The sequence below is a fragment of the Lepidochelys kempii genome, chromosome 6 (genome assembly GCF_965140265.1).
Source record: "Lepidochelys kempii isolate rLepKem1 chromosome 6, rLepKem1.hap2, whole genome shotgun sequence".
In the NCBI taxonomy this organism is placed as follows: Eukaryota; Metazoa; Chordata; order Testudines; family Cheloniidae; genus Lepidochelys; species Lepidochelys kempii.
Window position 1 is genome coordinate 51256737 of NC_133261.1, and position 22139 is coordinate 51278875.

The 22139-nt window shown below is 40.3% G+C and overlaps 1 protein-coding gene across 4 annotated transcripts in view; it reads right to left on the reverse strand.

Annotated features, from left to right (window-relative positions):
* The window catches only part of SHANK2 (SH3 and multiple ankyrin repeat domains 2), a 613416-nt gene that overhangs the window by 352330 nt on the left and 238947 nt on the right, over positions 1-22139 (reverse strand). The gene's annotated exons all lie outside the window — the stretch shown is intronic.

Consider the following 22139-nt stretch of genomic DNA (forward strand, 5'->3'; position numbering starts at 1 on the left):
TTTAAAGTTACCCTGCCTTTCATTTTGGCCTGCCAAGCCTCTGGTTGGAGATTTGCATTTACAACAGCATATAGGAGATTATTTTATGATAAGAACATGAAAAAACATTCTTCTGTTTCCATCATTTTAGTAAGTAAGAGTAGGTAAAAGATTAATTTGCAACTACTAGAATAAACTAGACCTATGCATAAAACCCATTAACAATAACTGATTTTGTATACACATCATTTTGGAAGTATTACCACTTCCTTTATTCTTACATTGTCCTAGCAGTGATGGAGGCATTTAGCCACATGATTTCCATTAATTCAATAGAAAATGCATGGCTAAATTCAATGCACTACTGTGAAAAGTGTTAGAAGTGTTAGAAATCTTATTTGTCAGTCACACCCCAAAAACATCATGGGTTCTGGAATAAAAAATTGAACTTCTGTGTTTTAATTGCAAAAAATCTGTTCATCAGACTAAGTCTTGTGCATACAGGACTACACTGAAGCTCAGAGATTGGGAAATGCATGTCCAAGTAAAAGAAGCGGAGATCACATAAAGAAGAGAAATTGCATTAATGAGTAAGTTGCACATTCTTCCCTACTAAACCATCTCATTTCTTTTCTTCTAAGAAAAATCTAGATGTACATGTTCTAGATATTTTGGGATAGCATTATATCATGCACTTGGATTGGTAATCACATACTAATGCTAGTAGCCTTTATTCACACAATCCCATTGTAGTAAGAATGATTTACATGACTTATGATTTGGCACTATACATCTAGGACCCATTTACAGGCACAACTCCAAGTGAAGTCAGTGAGTTGTGCCTGTCTATTTAAGGGCAGAACTGGGATCCCCAGAGGTAATAGAGCCATAAGCAATAAACAGCACAGCTTTATGAACACCACAGTTTGTTAGACAAATTATTGCTCTTTTAATGAAGTTACAAAACAAGTCAATATAGATAAAGCAGATGAGGTATCATGAAATCTGTATTTCAGATTATGTATTGCATTTGAAAATTTCAATTGCAAACTGAATTCCAACTGGTTTTACTATTCATTTAGATTTGTATAGAAAAGTAAAGTGAAAGAGAGGAATCAGTCCTCTGCTGTACCCAGTAGCCACTGAGGGCAGTTTAGTGGGAAAATCACAAGATCCATTTGTGGGTCCCCAATCCTGAACTGGTCAGTGGCTGGTTTAGTCTTCAGCACACTTTAGAGTAGCTAGAGAGCTGCTCTAAACACAACTGTCCACAGCCCCCAAGGCAGTTTCTACCTACCAGTGACCGCTGGAGCTCAGTGGTGTATTGGCCACATGTACTCTGCTCAAAACACCTGTGGCATGTCTCCACCAGGTGCCAGGAAGGGGATTGCATAAGAGTTAGTTATGCTGGTGTGGGGCCAAGGGATGGAGCATAGTTTAGAATTTATCTCCCAGTGGACCAAAAACTGGCTGCAGGGTTGTAAAACAGAGAATGTATACACAGCAATGCACTGAGTTGTGGAAGTCTTGTTTAATGAAGTATTAAGGAGATTGGTCTTCTGTCATGACTGATTTAACAGCCTCATTCTTGTCGGAAAAAGGGAGCAAACAGCACAGTAATGAAATTTACAGATGTTCCTAAATCACACAAATATCTGCAGCAGGGATCATACAAGCACCTAGCATATCATGGGAGCTACCCAAAGCAAATAATAAAATAGAGGATATACAAACACCAGTGAGGACTGAGAAATAATACCAAGGGCAACAGAGGGATTAGAGGTATGGGCATAAAATACAGAGAAATTAAGGGTGAACATATGCAAGTTAATAAATCTGGGAACTATCTGAAACACTGATATACTAAGGACACCACTGTCGTAGAATATTGCTAAAAGATATTCAGGCATGACAGTGGCCAGCATATTGGAGATACAAGTTTGCAGTGCAACATGCAGCCAAGAAAGCAATGTAACTTGGTTTGCATACACATCATATTCAGAAATAAAGTGGTAACAGGCAACTTGGTTCCAGGCACTTAATTACCAGGAAGATATTGTCAAATCAGAGTGTTCAAAAAGAAAAGATACATAATTAAGGGGACGAAGAACTAATTTAAGATACTAAGCAAGTTTTAAGAGTAAACACTGTGGGCACTATCCAAATGCCATTGAAGTTCACAGAATTTTGCCAGTGACTTAATTGGATCTTATTGCAGTTTTCCTAAGAGATGGTTAAGGAGAGAAAGACACATGGGTGAAATCCTGGCCTGTTGAAGTCACTGAGAGTTTTGTCACTGAGTTAAGTGGAACCAGAATTTCACCCAGTAAATCTGGAAATATTTGAAGAACACAAACACCAAGGGAAAAAAATGAATTATTTAAAGAGATACAAAGAGGCATGACTACGAATAACTGGATGAATTGCAAGCACAGATTGTGCACAAACAGGGAAAGCACAACTAGCTCCTCCTCCCCCCACCCCCCCAACCCCCCCCAAACCTCTCACACAGTTATAGTACTCATGTCCTCCTGAGTGCATAAACCACTCTCTGACCCTGGCATGCAAGCCACTTCTAAAATGTCATGAAGGAGGAAGGGCTACTCCACACCAGTCACCACAGCATAAACATAGCTATCTAAAGATAGGGTCACCAGTGGAGTCTCTCTGCAACCCCATGAAGTTCAGAAGGCACTGTGCCATCTAGAACTCTGCCTAGGGTGGTGCAGTTTTTCACTACCACCAATGCTGGACTGTGCCTTAACAGTATTTCCTAGCCTTATGAAATAATACTCAGGAAAATTGCTTTGATAGTGAGATCTATTAAGAATGTGGAATAATCTCTCAGTGGAAAGTGGTAGAAGGCTCTGTGCTTGGGACATTTAAAACAAGAACAGACAAAACTCTAAAACATGCTGTATGGAATAATCCTGCACTAGCCAGGGCAAGGACAGGGTGTCAGGGACCACGGGTGTCAAACCCTGGTCCCCAAGGCTCTTAGGTGCCAGTAAATTCTGAACTCTCACCCACTAACAATTACCAGAACTAGAAGCTGAACTCTGACAGAGGAGTCCAGTCTTGGGATCTGATTGCCCTGATTGGCTCCCTGCTTGTCTTTAAACTAAGCACAGGAACAGGAAGTTGTCCCTGCAACTCGGTTTCCCGTGCTTAGGACAGCTTCCCTTGCACTACCTGCTGCTACTGCCTGACTCTGACCTCCAGGTAACCTGCCCCTTTCTGTGACCTGACACCTATCTGTTTGCCCTCTGCCATATCTCAGATTCCAATCTCCTAGTATCTGACCTGATCTGACTCCCAACTCCCCCTCTGACCACTAGGTCAGACCACCTGCAGCCGAGTCATGACTACAGGGTGACCTAATTGTCTTTCCATCTAATTCTACAAGTATTGCATTATTAATATTTTAAATCCACCCTGTGTGGGGGCTCAGAATCTTAGTTAAATGCTGGTACTTGACCAGTGTCCTACTCTCTCACTGTTTAAAGTACCTGGGCTGGATACTCAGTTGGACCAAATATGGTAAACTGAAGGCTGAAGAGTACAGAAGAACAGGACCTTTAGTATTTAAAGTTTTTTTCAAAGCTACTTGTATGAAACTGTGATCATTAATGGTACAAAAATGCATAGCCTTTTCCCAAAGTGTCCTATATATTGTTAATGGTAAATAACATCGAAGACTAAGCACTGATGATCTCTGCATCATCTTGTTATTCAGTTTCAATGCAGATTTTATTTTAGGAACTGATTAATTAAGCCCTAGCATCTGATTTTAACCTTCAACTGTTTTTTTTTACAGGGCTGAGCTGGCAGTACCATTATTGTTCTGCACTTTTCTGGCATCAGTAAAAGAGGTAGCAAGGCCTGAAATATGAACTGAAGTCAAACCTTAAATGTTAGTAACCTCTCTGACCACCCCTCTTGAAGCACTCGTTTCCTCTTGTTTCCTAGACACGTGTTATGGAATCTAGGAGACTTGAGACGACATTATTGCCTCTTACAACCTAATTACTTTTCATTTATCAATATATTTAATTTTCAATCTCTACTTATTTGTGGGGGCCCACCAGTGACACACATAGGGTAGGTCTACACAATGCACAACAGCAAGTCTCGGAGCCCAGGTCAACCCACTCGGGCTCATGCTATGGTGCTAAAAATAGCAGTGTAGCTGGGCTCCAGCCTGAGTGGGAACTTCTACAGTGCAATGTTTAGCTCAATAGCATGACCCCTGTGAGCCGCAGTCAGTTGACCTGGACTCAGACTTATTGCTTCAGGGCAGTAGTTCTCAAACTTTAGCAACCCAAGGACCCGCATTTTGATTTAATTTTTTTCAGGGACCACCCCATTCAGCCCTTGCCCTGCACCCTTCTGCAGGTGGGGGTGTAGGATGCAAGCTCCGGGAGGGGACTTGGGATGTGGGCTCTGGGAGGGAGTTTTGGGTGCAGGATGGGACATGGGGTGTGTGCTCTGGGAGGGAGTTTGAGTGTGGGAGGGGGTCAGGGGTGCGGGCTCTGGGCTAGAGCCGTGGGTTGGGGTGCAACGGGCACATCCCTTTGGCAGAGGCTCCTAGGCGGGGGGACCAGGGGGTCTCCGTATGCTGCCCCTTCCCGCAGGCACTGCCCCCACAGCTCCCACTGGCTGCAGTTCCTGGCCAATGGGAGCTGTGGAGTCAGCACTCGGGCTGGGGGCAGCGTGCGGAGACCCCCTGCCACCCCTCACCAGGGGTCACAGGAACGCGCTTCTGGGAGCAGCATGGAGCCAGGGAAGGTAGGAAGCCTGTCTTAGCCCCACTGCGCTGCTGGACTTTTAGCATGCAGGAGGCGCTGGGAGGGGAAGGAGTTGAGGAAGGAGGGGGAGCAGTTGATCAGCGAGGCCTGGGGACCCCCAGGGATCCATGGACCCCAGTTTGAGAAACATTTTGTTTTTGCAATGCAGATGTACCCTTAGAACCCTGTCCTTTGTTTTTGTCTGTTTTTATTACAGCAGGAAAGGTCATTTCTCTAGCAGTGATGTAATTCAGTACGGAGGCAGTATGTATTGTAGAATCATAGAATCATAGAATATCAGGGTTGGAAGGGACCCCAGAAGGTCATCTAGTCCAACCCCCTGCTCGAAGCAGGACCAATTCCCAGTTAAATCATCCCAGCCAGGGCTTTGTCAAGCCTGACCTTAAAAACCTCTAAGGAAGGAGATTCTACCACCTCCCTAGGAAACGCATTCCAGTGTTTCACCACCCTCTTAGTGAAAAAGTTTTTCCTAATATCCAATCTAAACCTCCCCCACTGCAACTTGAGACCATTACTCCTCGTTCTGTCATCTGCTACCATTGAGAACAGTCTAGAGCCATCCTCTTTGGAACCCCCTTTCAGGTAGTTGAAAGCAGCTATCAAATCCCCCCTCATTCTTCTCTTCTGCAGGCTAAACAATCCCAGCTCCCTCAGCCTCTCCTCATAACTCATGTGTTCCAGACCCCTAATCATTTTTGTTGCCCTTCGCTGGACTCTCTCCAATTTATCCACATCCTTCTTGAAGTGTGGGGCCCAAAACTGGACACAGTACTCCAGATGAGGCCTCACCAATGTCGAATAGAGGGGAACGATCACGTCCCTCGATCTGCTCGCTATGCCCCTACTTATACATCCCAAAATGCCATTGGCCTTCTTGGCAACAAGGGCACACTGCTGACTCATATCCAGCTTCTCGTCCACTGTCACCCCTAGGTCCTTTTCCGCAGAACTGCTGCCTAGCCATTCGGTTCCTAGTCTGTAGCTGTGCATTGGGTTCTTCCGTCCTAAGTTCTTCCCGACCCTGCACTTATCCTTATTGAACCTCATCAGATTTCTTTTGGCCCTGAATCCATTCCAAGAACTACTCTTTGTTTCAGAAAGTGGAGGAAGTAACCAGGGGAACAGCCATTTTAGACTTGGTTCTGACCAACAGGGAGGAGTTGGTTGTGAATCTGAAGATGGAAGGCAATTTGGGTGAAAGTGATCATGAAATGATAGATTTCATTATTCTAAGGAAAGGATCAAGTAGAGTAAGGACAATGGACTTCAAAAAAGCAGACTCTAGAAATTGGAACTGGTAGGTAAGGTCCCATGGGAACAAAATCTAACAGATAAAGGACTTCAAGAGAGATGCCAGTTTCAAACTGGGCCAATATTAAAGGCACAAACTATCCCAGTGCAAAAGAAACAAAGGAAAAATAGAAGAAGAAGAAAAAGATAGGAAGAAAAGAGCAAAATAGCTCCATCCATTCTTTAATGACCTGAAAATCTAAAAGGAATCCTACAAAAAGTGAAAACATGGAAAAATTGCTAAGGAGGAGTACAAATGAGCAGTAAAGCACCTAAGGACAAAATCAGAAAGGCTAAGGCACAAAATGAGTTACAACAAGCAAGAGACATGAAAGGCAAGAAGAAGAGGTTCTTGAAATATGCTAGAAGCAAGATAAAGCTGAAGAAAAGTGTAGGTCCTCTCCTTAATGGAGAGGACATCAAAAATGCTGAAATGTTTTGTGCCTATTTTGTTTCAGTCTTCACAGAAAAGACTAATGCCTTTTCAACACAGTTAACATTACCAGCAAAGGGGAAGGAATGCAAACCAAAATGGGTGGGGTGCGGAAACAGGTTAAAGAATATTTAGATACGGTAGATGTATTCAAGTCAGCAGCCAGCAGGGAATCCATCCTAGGGTACTTACATAACTAACTGAAGCAATCTCAGAACTATTAGCAATTATCTTCAAAAACTCATGGAGGACAGGTGAGGTCCATGAGGACTGGAGAATGGCAAACATATCTATCTTCAAAAAGGGGAACAAAGAGGACCCTGGAAATTAGACACCTGTCAGCCTAACTTCACTACCTGGAAAGAAACTGGAACAAATTATTAAACAATCAATTTGTAAGCACCCAGAGCAGTGATTCTCAACCAGGGGTACATGTACCCCTGTGGGTACTTAGAAGTCTTCCAGGGACTACATCAACTCATCTAGATATTTGCCTAATTTTACAACAGGCTACAAAAAAGCACGAGCGAAGTCATTACAAACTAAAATTTCATACAGAAAATGACTTGTTTATACTATACACTATATACTATACATTGAAATGTAAGTACGATATTTATATTCCAATTGATTTATTTTATAATTATATTGTAAAAATGAGAACATAATTATTAGTGGTAGTAGGCTGTGACACTTTTGTATTTTTATGTCTGATTTTGTAAGCAAGTAGCTTTTAAGTGAGGTGAAACTTGGAGGTATGCAAAAAAAAAATCAGACTCCTGAAAGGGGTACAGTAGTCTGCAAAGGTTGAGAACCATTGACCTAGAGGATAATAGGTCTAAGGAATAGCCAATATGGATTTGTCAAGAACAAATCATGCCAAACCAACCTAACTTTCTTTTGACAGGGTTATTTGCCTAGTGGATAGGGGGAGGCAATAAACATTATATATTTAATAAAGCTTTTGATACAGTCCCATATGACATTCTCATAAGCAAACTAGGGATATGTGTTCTAGATAAAAATTACTATCAGGTGTGTGCCCAACTGGTTGAAAGACGGTACTCAAAGACAGGTTTCAGAGTAGCAGCCGTGTTAGTCTGTATTCGCAAAAAGAAAAGGAATACTTGTGGCACCTTTAGTCTCTAAGGTGCCACAAGTACTCCTTTTCTTGGTACTCAAAGAGTAGCTATCGATGGTTCACGGTCAAAATGGGAGGGCATATCTAATGAGGTTCTGCAGGGGGCAGTACTTGGTCCAGTACTATTCCACATTTTCATTAATAACTTGGATAATGGAATGGAGAGTATGCTTTACAAAATTAGTGGATGACACCAAGTTGTGAGGGGTTGCAAGCACTTTGGAGGACTGGATTAGAATTCAAAATGACCTTGACAAATTAGAGAACTGGTCTGAAATCAACAAGATGAAGTTCAATAAAGACAAGGGAGGAAAAAATCAAATGCACAAATACAAAACAAATAACTAGCTAGGTGGTACTACTGCTGGAAAGGATCTGGTGGTTATAGTGGGTCACAAACTCACTATGAGTCAACAATGTGATACTGTTGCAAAAAAGGCTAATATCACTTTGGGGTATATTAATAGGAGTGTGGTATTTAAGACATGGGAGGTAACTGTCCCATTATATTTGGCCCTGGTAAGGTCTCAGCTGGAATATTGTGTCCAATTCTGGGTTCCATACTTTAGGAGAGATGTGGACAAGTTGGAGGGAGTCCAGAGGAGACCAACAAAAATAATAAAAGGTTTAGAAAACCTGACCTGTGAGGAAAGCTTAAAAAAACTGGGCATGTTTAGTCTTGCAAAAAGACTGTGGGGGGATGTCATAACAGTCTTCAAATATGTTAAGGTCTGTTATACAGAGGATAGTCATCAATTGTTCTCCCTGTCCAGTGAGGGTAGGAAAAGTAGTAATGGGCTTTATCTGCAGCAAAGAAGATTTAGAAAGTTCTTCCTAATAGCTAATCTATCTATAAGGGTAGTGAAGCTGTGGAATAGGCTGTGGAATAGGCTTCCAAGGGAATTTGTGGAATTCCCATCTTTGGAGGTTTTTAAGAACAGGTCAGGCAAACACCTGTCAGGGATGGTCTAGATTTGCTTGGTTCTGGCTCAGTGCGGAGGGCTGGACTTTCATGACCTCTCAAGATCCCTTGGAGCCCTGCATTTCCCTGATTCTATCTAGTGTAACAGATTGATTTGACATTACAGAACCAAAATCTGTTAGAATAACCTAATTTTAATATCTAACAATCATATAGTACTTTTCATCCCAGAGGATCTCAAAGCATTTTAAATTTAAACTGATAATTAAAACTTTGGAGGGATCATTTTGTCTGCCACAGAAAATCATAGCATTTGGAGTAATGCTGGAAAGCTGTATAACACAGTACAGCAATCACAACAGATGAGTATGGAAACTGAATTATAATATTTCAGCCAATTGAAACAATGTCTCAAATGTAATAAATCACAACATTTGAGTTTGGGTTTGGATAAGACACTGGGGTTAACATGGCATCTCTGGGTGCCATGGGAATTTTCAAGGCTCAGATTCTGTGGTTAGGATCTTGATTTGACATCTCACCCAAAGACCACAACACAATGGCCTCTGACACCATTCTGGGGTATTGAATGAGTAGTCACTATTGATTTGGAAGGAAAGGTACCATTTAGTGAACTCCCAATAGCACTTCCAACAGTAATTCGACATTTCTTGAACGTCTCCTATCTGAGTATTCTTCTAATCTGTTCCTGTTTAATTTGAGATTTGATGTTGAATTTAACATATGATGATATCACTACAGTCTATCAGAAACTTCAGAAGGACTTTACGAAAGGAATATTCTCAGAAGAAATATGTTTGTTTTCCATCTTATTTAAAGGGGGATTTATCCCTCTGGTTAGTTTGGTGTGTTTGGTTTTGATTGTATTCTTAGTTTGAGGGGGAGATGTTCTTTGTAATCTTGGCATCTTTGTAATCTCACCCTCTTGAGGGAGGGCTCCAGCTAGAGGTGTGAGCTCCAGGATGGGGCCAGAAAAGAGGGGTTCAGGTTGTGGGAGGGGGCTCCAGGCTGAGGCAGGGGGTTGGGGTGCAGGAGGGGGTGAGAGCTCTGGGATGAGGCCAGAAATGAGGGGTTCAGGGTGTGGGAGGGGGCTCCAGGTTGAGGCAGGGGGTTGGGTGAGGGCTCCAGGGGTGGGAGCTCTGGGGAGGGGATGGGGATGAGGTGTTTGAGGCACAGGAGGGGGCTCCAGGCTGGGGCCAAGAGGTTCAGGGTGTGGAGGGGGCTCCAGGTTGGGGCAAGGGGTTGGAGTGAGGGGTGTGAGGGCTCCGGCTGGGGATGAGGAGTTTGGGGTTCAGGAGGGGGCTCTGGGCTGGGGCCAAGGGGTTCTGAGTGTGGGAGCGGGTTCTGAGCTGGGGTAGGGGGTTGGGGCATGGGAGGGGGCTCGGGTGTGGGAGGGGGCTCATGCCTGGGACAGGAGGTTGGGGTGCGGGAGGGGGGTCAGGGTATGGGCTCTGGGCAGTGCTTACTTTGGACGGCTCCCCAGAAACAGCGACATGTCCCTCAGCTCCAAGACAAAGGCGCAGCCAGGTGCCTCTGTGCGGTGCACACTGTCTCTACCCGCAGGCACTGCCCCCATAGCTGCGGAACTGGTGCTCGGGGCGGGGGCAGAGCATGGAGTCCCTTGCCACACCTCCGTCTAGAAGCTGAGGGACATGTTGCTGCTTCTACAGGGCTGCGTGGAGTAAGGTAAGGAGCCTGCCTTAGCCCCGCTGTGCTGCCGACTGGACTTTTAACGGCCCAGTCAGCACCGCAGGGTCCCTTTTCTACCGGGTGTTCCGGTTGAAAACTGGACACCTGGCAACCCTATTAGAAAAATAAAATTGAAGGTAATCCCATGTTCTGAGTAGTGCTGGTTTCAGTACTTGTTGGCTGAAGCCATGCAGAGGAGAAAACAAGTAATATCTAGAGTCTATTTAGTTATATAGCACTTTTGATCCCAAGCTTCGGTGAAAGGTGACAGAAAGGTAATCTACCAGAGAGAAATAAGAATTGCTTGGTATGAAGGGTGGGTTCTAAATATAATAGAGACAGATAAACCACAACAAAAAATTAGCAAACAATGGTTGGTCCCAAGAAAGAACAAATAATTGCACTAACAAGAAGCATTAAAAGAAGAGGAGTACTTGTGGCACCTTAGAGACTAACAAATTTATTTGAGCATACTCCTTTTTTTTTTGCGGATACAGACGAACACAGCTGCTACTCTGAAACCTGTCATTCAAAGAAGAGACATCCTACCACTAGAAGCAGGATCAAGAGGAAGGAAACAGTGATCTGGAGACAGGCTTTACTGTGACAAATAGACTCAAAAGAACAGAAAAGTGAGAAAAGACAGTTCCAAAGGATTGGCTAAGAGAGAAAAAGCACATTTCTTAGAAATACCTATAGAAAAACAAATCATGATAAGAAAATTGTGAGAAGAGGAATGACAGAATCAAACAGGAAGTTAGCGACTAATATGAGAAGAGATAAAGATAGAACTAGTTCAGGCAATATCGTTCAGTGTTTGAGAATTTTTAAGTGAGTGGAGATAAGAGAAGGGAGATGTAAGTAGTGACATAAAACAAATATTAGGTGTCACTGGGCAGTTATGAACTGGATGAAGACAGACCATCATAAATAGCACTGAAGAAGTTGAGGCATGAGCATGTAGTTTGAGTTGTGTCTTTGAACCACTTGGCATGGCATGATCTGCTGACCTACAGAGCCTAATCTCCACACTAGAATATTCAAACAGGGTTTTAAATAGTACGATCAGGGCTTTATCCAGCATGGTTCTGAGTGTCCTCAACTCTCTAATCATTTGGTCAGTACGTTGCAGGACTAAGTCCATAGAAAGATAACCATAACAAGAGGAGGATGACCCAGAGTGCATAAAATAAAAGCTGCAGAGGCAGATGGAAGCTTGGTTACAGAAGAGGACAGAAAAGAAAGAAAATTAACTCAGAAAGAATAACAAAACATGCAATGAAAGTATCAACCTAGCTCTCAGTTCTTTGAGAGACTGAAGATGACAAGATAATGGGCAACAATATTAGAATGAAATGCATGGACTGAGAGAATGGACAAAGAAGGGTTTCGTACCATGAAGAAAGATAAATGGAATATAAAGGAGATTGAAACTAATGAAGAAAAATGCATATATCCTCAATAGCAATATGGTCTGAACACTGAAAATACACAGAATCTGCAATAATGTTGGATCCTCTGTCTTTAACAGTAGTATAAAAAAGTGAAAAATGCAGTGATGCATATAAGCGATGCTGCACTAAGAATATTGAATAATTTCTAGCCACCCTTATAAACAGAACTGAAATAAGGAACTGATGAATTTTAATTGTTCAAGGTTGAGAAATATATATATGTTTTAGAAAAATTAATTAAGACTGGACCTACTTGCTGTAAGGAAAAGCTATTAAGGGAAGAGAACAGACATTACAAAACTATTTGATCTTGTGTTTTATTCAAGAACAAGCACTTTTTTCCTAATTCAAAGAATGATTAAGTATTAGTAAAGGGTTTGTGTATAATTTTATTCACATTAAAATAAGAATTAGTTGATGTTCACAGTAAGAACTAAGAACATTACTTAGCTTTTTTAAAAAAAACACCATAGGAGCAATCAACACAAAATATTGTGGTGGCCACTGCTAAGTAAGTGATGGTGAATTTACTAGTTACAGCATATTTTCTAGCTTCATCCTGTATGGTACCTAAAACGCCTTTGGGCCACATCTATATCAATGAGAGTTACGTGCCTACATGTTTTTGAAAATCCCACTATCTGCATCTTTAGGCACCCAAAATGCCTTTTAAAATCTGTCCCTTGGTTTACAGATTTACTCACATGGCCTTGCAGTGGTGGGGATAGGGCCAGTAAGTAGTCTCACCTATCCTTGTGTAGGCTATATTTTGTGTGGCCAGGATTGAGCTGCTGTGCTCAAAGGAATGGCAAGAGTAGCTACCAAGTTGCTTCCCCCAGGACCAACTCACTGGAAAGGGAGTAGGCAAAGCCATGGCTCACACCCACAATTGATTTTCCAAGCCACACAACCAATTAGCTCCCAGAGGCCACAACTCAACTTTATATTCATATCACCAACTCTGAATAGTTAATGGCAGTAGTGTTAAAAGAAGTTACTATGCACAGTTCTAAAAATTGACACAATAGTTTTCAAATTCAAATATTTTCCCTGGTTTTAAAAGATCATTTAACTGAATTATTCTGAAGTCCCTGGAACAAACTGGATGTACCCCTTTCACATTTTTTAAATCAATGCTAACAATCCACAAAATTGCATCATACTGTGTGCTTCCTTAAAAATTACCAGCCTTCAGTTTATTTCAAAGGGACTGCACTTTTTCTTCATCTGTATTTAAAAGCAGCTGCACATAAGCTTGCCTGGCTAAACAAATATGTCTAAATTGTGTAGTGTTCTAGGACAGTTGGAAAGAAAAGCACAATTAAATTGCAGTAGTGGAAAATATCCATGTCATCATATACTTGCATTTTTATTTTTTAAAAAATATCTTATGAATAGAAATTTATCAACATTTATCCTGCAAATTAACATTTTCTGTCCAAAAGATGCTGCTTTATCCTTGGTTTGAAAATCTTAACTCCATCTATCATGAAGTCAGTTCTGAAAAGTCATCACCATAGAATTTTGTGAACCATAGCAACCACTTGGTTTTCCCAAGGAATCACAATACTTTGATATTGTTAGACAACACCTTTCTCTGTCTGGCTTCTTAATGCATTAAATGAAACCATTTGAAAACCAAAGCTAATATCAAAGTTTAAACTGCATTCCACTGAGGTCTATAGCCACATCTGAGGCAAACAAAGTGCCAGCCTTAGGATTTTCTAAAAAAAAATTTTTTCCTTCATGACAAAGCCTTAATCTGCTAACAAAATAACATTTAAAAGGTTAACTTTAAAATGACAGATTCAAGTTATTATAGATACATTTATACAGTTATATTTATACATCTGGTGATAAATCCAGGACACTTGCATGCCTAATGAGGGAAAAAGCTGGAAAGCTATAATGCTCAAAGAGACCTAATGGAGAAATTAGATATGAATTTACAACGCATTAAGATATAAACAAAAAATCAAATGACTGAGCATGGAAGTTATGTTATCCTATTATACAGTTCTAGAAAGTTCTAGAAAGACAATACCTGGAATACTTCAACTCATTTCTTGACACCTCACTACCAGCTGGATGTTGATAAACTGGTTATGTTTCAAGAAAAGTTATATCAATCCTTTCATCCCTCTAATAATTTTTTTTAAGTTTGTCTAAGCCACTGGTTGTCAAACTGTGGTCCTCAGTGCAGTTGGTGATGGTTTCTGTGTAGCTGAATGTTCACAGGGTGCTGGTTTCTCTACCAATTTCCAACTCCTAAATCACCTTTAAGAAACTCGAACTACATTAAACAATTTACTAAAGTTATTTTTCCATGCAAGCAATTGCTGTAGATTCCACAGGGATGTTATGTGACTGTAAATGGGAGGAAAGAGCAGAGATAGACTTACACTAAGCAGTAAACTGCCACCAAATAAAAAGAAAAGGGACCATGACAAATGATCACAAGATAAACCAAGGATAAAATCCTGGATCCACTGAAGTCAATAAAAGTTTTGCCATTGATGTTAGTGGGACCAGGATTTTGCCCCAAGTATATTGTAAAGACCTAACATGCATGAGGACTTTTAAATATATTTTTAAGTTTGGCATGGCAAGATATACGTGTTGCCAATAAAATATTATTGAATTGAACCATGACAGTGAGAGAGATTATAATGTGGAATAATCTCCCAAGGCAAATGGTGGAAGCCCAACTGCTTGAGACATTGAAAAGTAAACTGGACAAATCACAAAGAAATATACTGTAGGGAACAATGCTAGGCTGACAAAAGGTGATCATAGAAACATTGTACTGCCTCAGCCCTTTTGCCAACTCTAATTTCTATGACTATTTTTGTTTAACAAAAGATGGAGGAAGTTACACTAAGGCAAAGCCTTGAGTCTTTATGAATGATTAGGAAAGCTGATAGCAAGTAAATTTCAGCTACTACAATTTAACTTTCTCAAATTACACTCTTTTTGAGACAACATGTAGGAAAATTTGTTATTCTCTAAGGTGCCACAAGTACTCGTTTTCTTTTTGCGAATACAGACTAACACAGCTGCTACTCTGAAACCTGTCAGATAGGAAAAGGAGTAGGAATCTACTTGTTCTCATGTGCAATTGCAATAAATCTGTTGGTTAGCTTTTACAGAAGGAAAAACCCCACAATTGGAACAGTGTTTATTTCAATGATGATGCAATGTGATGGGTGCATTGTGTAATGTCAGATAACATCACATGATGTGTCCTGATCTAACCCTTCTATACAAAATGAGAGGCCCCTGCAAATACAGATTTCTGTTTCAAAGTTCTTAGCTGGGTTATTTAAAAATTGCCATTTGCCTTCAATAACTAAGATTTTCAATTAGCTAACCTTAGTATGGGCAGCTGTTCAGATCATTTGCAATAAAGCTGTATCCTACAAAAAAAAGTCACCTTCCCTTAGTTCCTGAGAGGATCATCATTTCTTATTTAATTTAAGTACATCTATCCACTTACTGAGCTGTATTCTGGAGGGGTGTGTGCAAAGGTGACTTTAAGCCATGTTTGTGCAAATCAATCCTGTGACTGCCCTAAAGCTACTCTAATTTGTGCAGATTTCCCCCAAGGAGCTGTTCCAGCAGTCAGGGGGATCACCACTGGTACGGGGATACTGGCCCGTAGCCATGCCTCCTGTGGTTGGAAGCATGGGCCTAGGAGTCACTACAGGGAGAGCTCCCTGGGCCAGTAAGCCACTTTTTGAATAGCACAAAGCAATTGGAGGTGAGAAGCCTGAATTACCAGGAGCACCAAGGATCTGGCTCACTATATTTTGCATCACTCTCTGTTTTCACTATTCAAAAGCTTACCCCCAAAAGTGCATTGCGTAATTTTCTCTTTTGTTGAAGGCAGGTTTATAAGAATGAACTCAGTTCTCAGCACCATTTTTACAGAATGGAATGTGATATTCTCTACAGTGTGTTTATGAACACTTTATCAGACAAAGATAAAATAGGATTAGGGACCCATGGGGTTTTAAAATTTCTCATTAAGCAATTGTCATGACAGATTCTGACAAGAGCAGAAAATGTCACAAAACTAATCAGTTCTCAAGACAATCCCCAGATTCTAATAAAAACAGAACATGGTACATCTATACATTTTCACTACAAAGACTGTAATAAGGATAGAAAATGCTGCACAATTGAAATCCTGACAATCTATAATCCCAGCTACTCTACAGGTTGACAAAAACAGCATCTATGAAGCACTACAGCATAACTTTTAAATTGAGACTAACTAATAAAACACCTAAAATATGTTGGCAAAGTTCTTATGTTGTGGGTAAAACCAGCAAAAGCCATGACATTTAAAGTTAAAAACAACAATTTAATGTGGGAGGGAAGACACAAACTGGGGGCATGAATTAAGATAGAAAGACTGGCCCAGATCCTTGGCTGCAGTCAATAAGTGCAAAGTGCAGCCAGGGGAAGGGGATACAAAGGTGGCTTAAAGTCACTTTGGTGCTCCCCTATCCTGGGCTAGCTGTGTGCCTGTCAAGACTCCAGGCATAAATTGAGGGGTTGTCTACATGGAGAAGTTGACTAGAATAGCTATTGAGGAATAAACTACTCTGCAATAGCTATTTCAGAATAGCTCCCTGTCTGGGCACTTTTTCTACTCTGGAATAAAGATAACTTTATTCTGGAATAAATTAGCACACTTCCAAAGAGGAGTAGTTATTCTGGAATAAGATCATTTTTACTGCTATTCCAGAATAGAGTGTTCACCCAGGGATAGCTATTTCCAGTCAATTTTCCCATATAGACAAGCCTTAAAACAGCTTAAAGGATGCTTTCAATTATACCATCTGGTGTATATCTAGGGTTAAGCAGTAACCACAGCTACTTTCTCACAGACCACATGACCTTCATTGGCAGCAATGCTAGAGAGGTTGCATATTAACTGTCATTCCACTGGGGTGTCTCCTTAAACTGCGGTGATCCTCCCAGGGCTGGATATGCTGCCTAAAATACTCTTTGCAATGCCTATATGGTACAAGGAGGTCCTAGTGAAGGGAAGAATGTGGGGCATCATATATAGTTTTACAGCTTCTGATTTTGGCTGATTTAAACCATATTTATTATCTTATTCAATGCACACACACTAAAAATACTGTTAATGAGACATTATGGTTGCACAGTTAAGCACTGAATCATTATATGCCAGATTTAAGGATGAATGCACTCTACCTGCTTGTGAATATCCATTACAACACAGGGCCTGATTTTGATCGCACTTACGCCCAGTGTGAATCAGGACTAATTTCATGGAGGTCATCTCCCCACCTTCCATTACCACAACTTGAGTGTAGCCAGCTGTAAGTGCAAAGCCAGAAACCAAAAAGGACACTCCTATGGTTATGAAACAACTCCTGCGTGAAATCTAATAGGTCGTCAACTGCGTGCACATTGAAGTCATTAAGTACTATCAGCCTAGACAAATCAAATGCTACCACAGTGAGGAAATGAGTCACTCCCAAGTGTTTTTCAGTACCAATGTCCTATACATAAAGTAGGATAAGTGTTTACTCTCAGAGGGAGATATATCAACAGTAATTGATTATTTCAATATTTATTTTAATAGCCTATAGAATCATAGAAATGTAGGCCTAGAAGGGACCTCAACAGGTCATAAAGTCCAGTCTTCTGCACTGAGTCAGGAACATGTACCCCCAGACTATCTCTGACAGGTATTTGTCTAACTTGTTCTTAAAAACCTTCAGTGATGGGGATTCCACAATCTCCCTTAGAAGCCTTCTCCAGTAGTTAACTATCCTTATAATTAGAAAGTTTTTCCCAATATCTGACCTAAATCTCTCTTGCTGCAGATTAAACAGTTACATCTTGTCCTTCAGTGTACACGGAAAACAACTGATGACTGTTCTCTTTATATGAGTCCTTACCATACTTGAAGACTGTTATTAGGTTCCCCCTTCAGTCTTCTTTTTAGAAGACTAAAGATGCCCAATTTTTCTTTTAAGCTTTCTTCATAGGTCAGGTTTTTTAAACCATGTCTCTTTGCTCTCTTCTAGGCTCTCTTCAATATATCCACATCTTTCCTAAAATGTGGCACCCAGAACAGGACATAGTACTCCAGCTGAGGCCTCACCAGTGCCAAGAAGAGTGGGACAATTACCTCCCATCTTTAACATACAATACTCCTGTTAACACACCCCAGAATTACATTAGCTTTTTTCACAACTGCATTACACTGTTAACACATATTCAATTTATGATTCACTACACCCCTCAGATCCTTTTTAGCAGTACTGCTGCCTAACCAGTTATTCCCCATTTTGTAGCTGTACATTTGATTTTTCCTCCGTAAGTGTAGTACTTCTTGCTTGTCTCTACTGAATTTTATCTTGTTGATTTCAGACCAATTCTCGAATTTGTTCAGGTCATTTTGAATTTAATATTATTAGAATATATTATTTTTTGTATTACTATGTCTCTCATATAGATATGTACCTTGGTCCTCCCTTAGCCCAGGAGCAGGACTTCATGAACTCTTGAGGTTCTTTCCAGCCCTACATTTCTATGATTATTCATACCAACATCACAAATAATCCCAACAAGGCCAACTGAAGAACCTACTATATTCCAAGAAATTCAGGATGATGATTACTGATTATGGAAGTTTTCCATAAAAACTGAATGAACTGTGCATTAAGTTAGTATCTCCAGAATAATCTAGCCCATGATTTTGGATTTGTCATCTACCATGCATCCTCAATAGGCTGACAAAATCCATGCATTATATGGTTTACATAGCTCAATTGTTTTACCTGTGTAATTTACGTGCACTAGTTATGCAATTTGTATAAAGAAGAAAGTAAAGCTTTATATTTTTTTCCCATAGCTCACTCGAAGTAAATGAAAACATCTGAATAAAATATTACTGGATTATTCAATGGCATGGAAACTAGTGTTTTAGTTTGCAGACAAGAAGCAGTAACGTTTAGGTGAAGGTTACTTTTTAGTTTTAAAATAGATGCCTCAAATTTCATGCCAGCATTTTATTGATGACAATTGGTTCAAACCAAAAGTCCTATTTACTTCCCTAGGTACTTCCTATGAGATTATAAAATGCCAAATTATAGTGGAAACATTCCTGTGAAATGAAGAAATGCAAAATCATGATATGTGGCAATCAATCTCTGATATGTAAGATACCCCTTGTCACCCTCACAGACCAGTTTTCTGACAAATAAAAAGGAATTTCAGAACAAAAATCTAAATAGCAAATACAATATATCAGTTACAGGGAGAAAAATAGGATGGTGACAAATAACAAAAGCAGTCTGGCATCAACAACACACAATTAAGAGTTAAAGATGGAATAGTAGTTCAGAAAAAACTAAGACATGGTTCATATCGCTGGCCAAATATGAGCTCCTTTAAATAGTTGAAACCACCTCTGCCTCACAATTATCACCACTCCAACTGCTCATTTTCTCCCAACACACCATATCCCCCTTCACTGATGTCTTGTCACTCACTGCAGAATTTTTCCAGGCGTGGAGTCTCTACTGAACTCTCTGAATACTGAAATATAGTAGATACAGAGCACCACTGAAATAGAGCCATTTCAGGATGGACAATAGCAGCCAACTGGCACAGAGCATTCCAATGAGAAAAATGGGAACTTGTAGCAAATCGATTAGGGGTAAATCTTTATGATATGCAAAGCATCAGGGAATTTTTTTTAATGTCCATACAATCTAGATTGGAGCTCTGCTTTTAAGATCTCTTCTGGAAGGAAACTGTTATTTACCCAACAAGGACCACATGGTTGACTTGACCCTACCAGGATTTGAACCTTTGATTTCCTGAGGGTTTCTGTATTTCAAATATGTTTTCACCACTAAGCTAATCCGCCTTGTACCTGCTTTATTTGTATGCATGTCTTGGTATTTATATGCACCAGAAAAATAAATGACTTTGTAAGATTTTAAGACCACAAATAGACATGTTGGATCCACAATGGATTTAAAATATTACTTTCATATAGGGCTATCAATTAATTGCAGTTAACTCACGCGATTAACTAAAAAAAAATGAATCTACTAAAAAAGTTAATCGTGATTAATCGCAGTTTTAATCTCACTCTTAAATCATACCAATACCAATTGAAATTTATTAAATATTTTGAATATTTTTCTATATTTTTAAATATACAGATAGCTAAACATTCATATGCCCCTTCATGGTTCGGCCACCATTCCAGAGGACATGCTTCCATGCTGATGATGCTTGTTAAAAAAAAAATGTGTTAATAAAATTTGTGACTGAACTCCTTGCGGGCGGTGGGGAGTCAGGTGGGCAGAATTGTATGTCTCCTGCTCTGTTTTACCTGCATCCTGCCATATATTTCATGTTATTCCAGTCTCGGATGATGACCCAGCATGATGTTCTCTTTAAGAACACTTTCACTACAGATTTGACAAAACATAAAGAAGGTACCAGTATGAAATTTTGAAAGATAGCTACAGCACTCGACCCAAGGTTTAAAAATCTGAAGTGCCTTCCAAAATCTGAGGGGGATAAGGTGTGGAGCATGCTTTCAGAAGTTTTAAAAGAGCAACACCCCAATGCAGAAACTACAAATCCCGAACCACCAAAAAGAAAATCAACCTTCTGCTGGTGAAATCTGATTCAGATGATGAAAATGAACATGCATCTGTTCGCTCTGCTTTGGATCTTTATTGAACAGAACCTGTCATCAGCATGGATGCATGTCCTCTGGAATGGTGGTTGAAGCATGAAGGGACAAAGGGACATTTAGTGCATCTGGCACGTAAATATCTTGCGACATGGACTACAACAGTGCTATGCCAACACCTGTTCTCATTTTCAGGTGACACTGTAAACAAACCAGCAGCACTGTCTCCTGCAAATGTAAACAAACTTGTTTGTCTGAGTGATTGGCTGAACAAGAAGTAGGACTGAGTGTACTTGTAGGCTCCAAATTTTTACATTGTTTTATTTTTGAATGCAGTTTTTTGTTAATACAAAATTCTACATTTGTAAGATCAACTTTCACAATAAAGAGATTTCACTACAGCACTTGTATTAGGCGAATTGAAAAATACTATTTCTTTTGTTTTTTACAGTACAAATATTTGTAATGAAAAATAAATATAAAGAGAGCACTGTTCACTTTGTATTCTTTGTTGTAATTGAAATCAATATATTCAAAAATATTTAAATAAATGGTATTCCATTATTAACAGTGCGATTAATCACATGATTAATCGTAATTAATTTTTTAATTGCTTGACAGCCCTATTTCATATAATAATTTTAGCATCATTACCATGTTACACATATCTCATCAGCATGTGTTAAGGCGACTAATTATCCATCTAAGTTGAGTACCTGCAGAGCACTGACTAGAGCCGTCAGGAGGGCATTACAGTAATAACAAAGAGGAGGGTGGAAAGAGGAAATAAATGATGCTTCAGTGAGCACAAAATCATGATGCTGAGAACAAAATTAATCAAGACAACAAAGAACACAAAGAGAAAACATTATTCAATTGCCTATACACCAATGCTAGGAGCCTGTATAACAAACAAGAGGAAATGGAATTTCTCATTTATGCTCAATCTTGCTGATATTACTGAAATCTAGTGGGATGATTCTCATGACTGGAATGTTAAAATCAATGGTTATACCCAAATTGGCAATGAGGAGTGACAATCTATGTCAAAAAGAAAAGGAGTACTTGTGGCACCTTAGAGACTAACCAATTTATTTGAGCATGAGCTTTCGTGAGCTACAGCTCACTTCATCGGATGCATACCGTGGAAACTGCAGCAGACTTTATATACACACAGAGAATATGAAACAATACCTCCTCCCACCCCACTGTCCTGCTGGTAATAGCTTATCTAAAGTGATCATCAGGTTGGGCCATTTCCAGCACAAATCCAGGTTTTCTCACCCTCCACCCCCCACACACAAATTCACTCTCCTGCTGGTGATAGCCCATCCAAAGTGACAACTCTTTACACAATGTGCATGATAATCAAGTTGGGCCATTTCCTGCACAAATCCAGGTTCTCTCACCCCCTCACCCCCCTCCTAAAAACTACACACACAAACTCACTCTCCTGCTGGTAATAGCTCATCCAAAGTGACCACTCTCCCTACAATGTGCATGATAATCAAGGTGGGCCATTTCCAGCACAAATCCAGGTTTTCTCACACCCTCCCCACCCCCATACACACACAAACTCACTCTCCTGCTGGTAATAGCTCATCCAAACTGACCACTCTCCAAGTTTAAATCCAAGTTAAACCAGAACATCTGGGGGGGGGTAGGAAAAAACAAGGGGAAATAGGCTACCTTGCATAA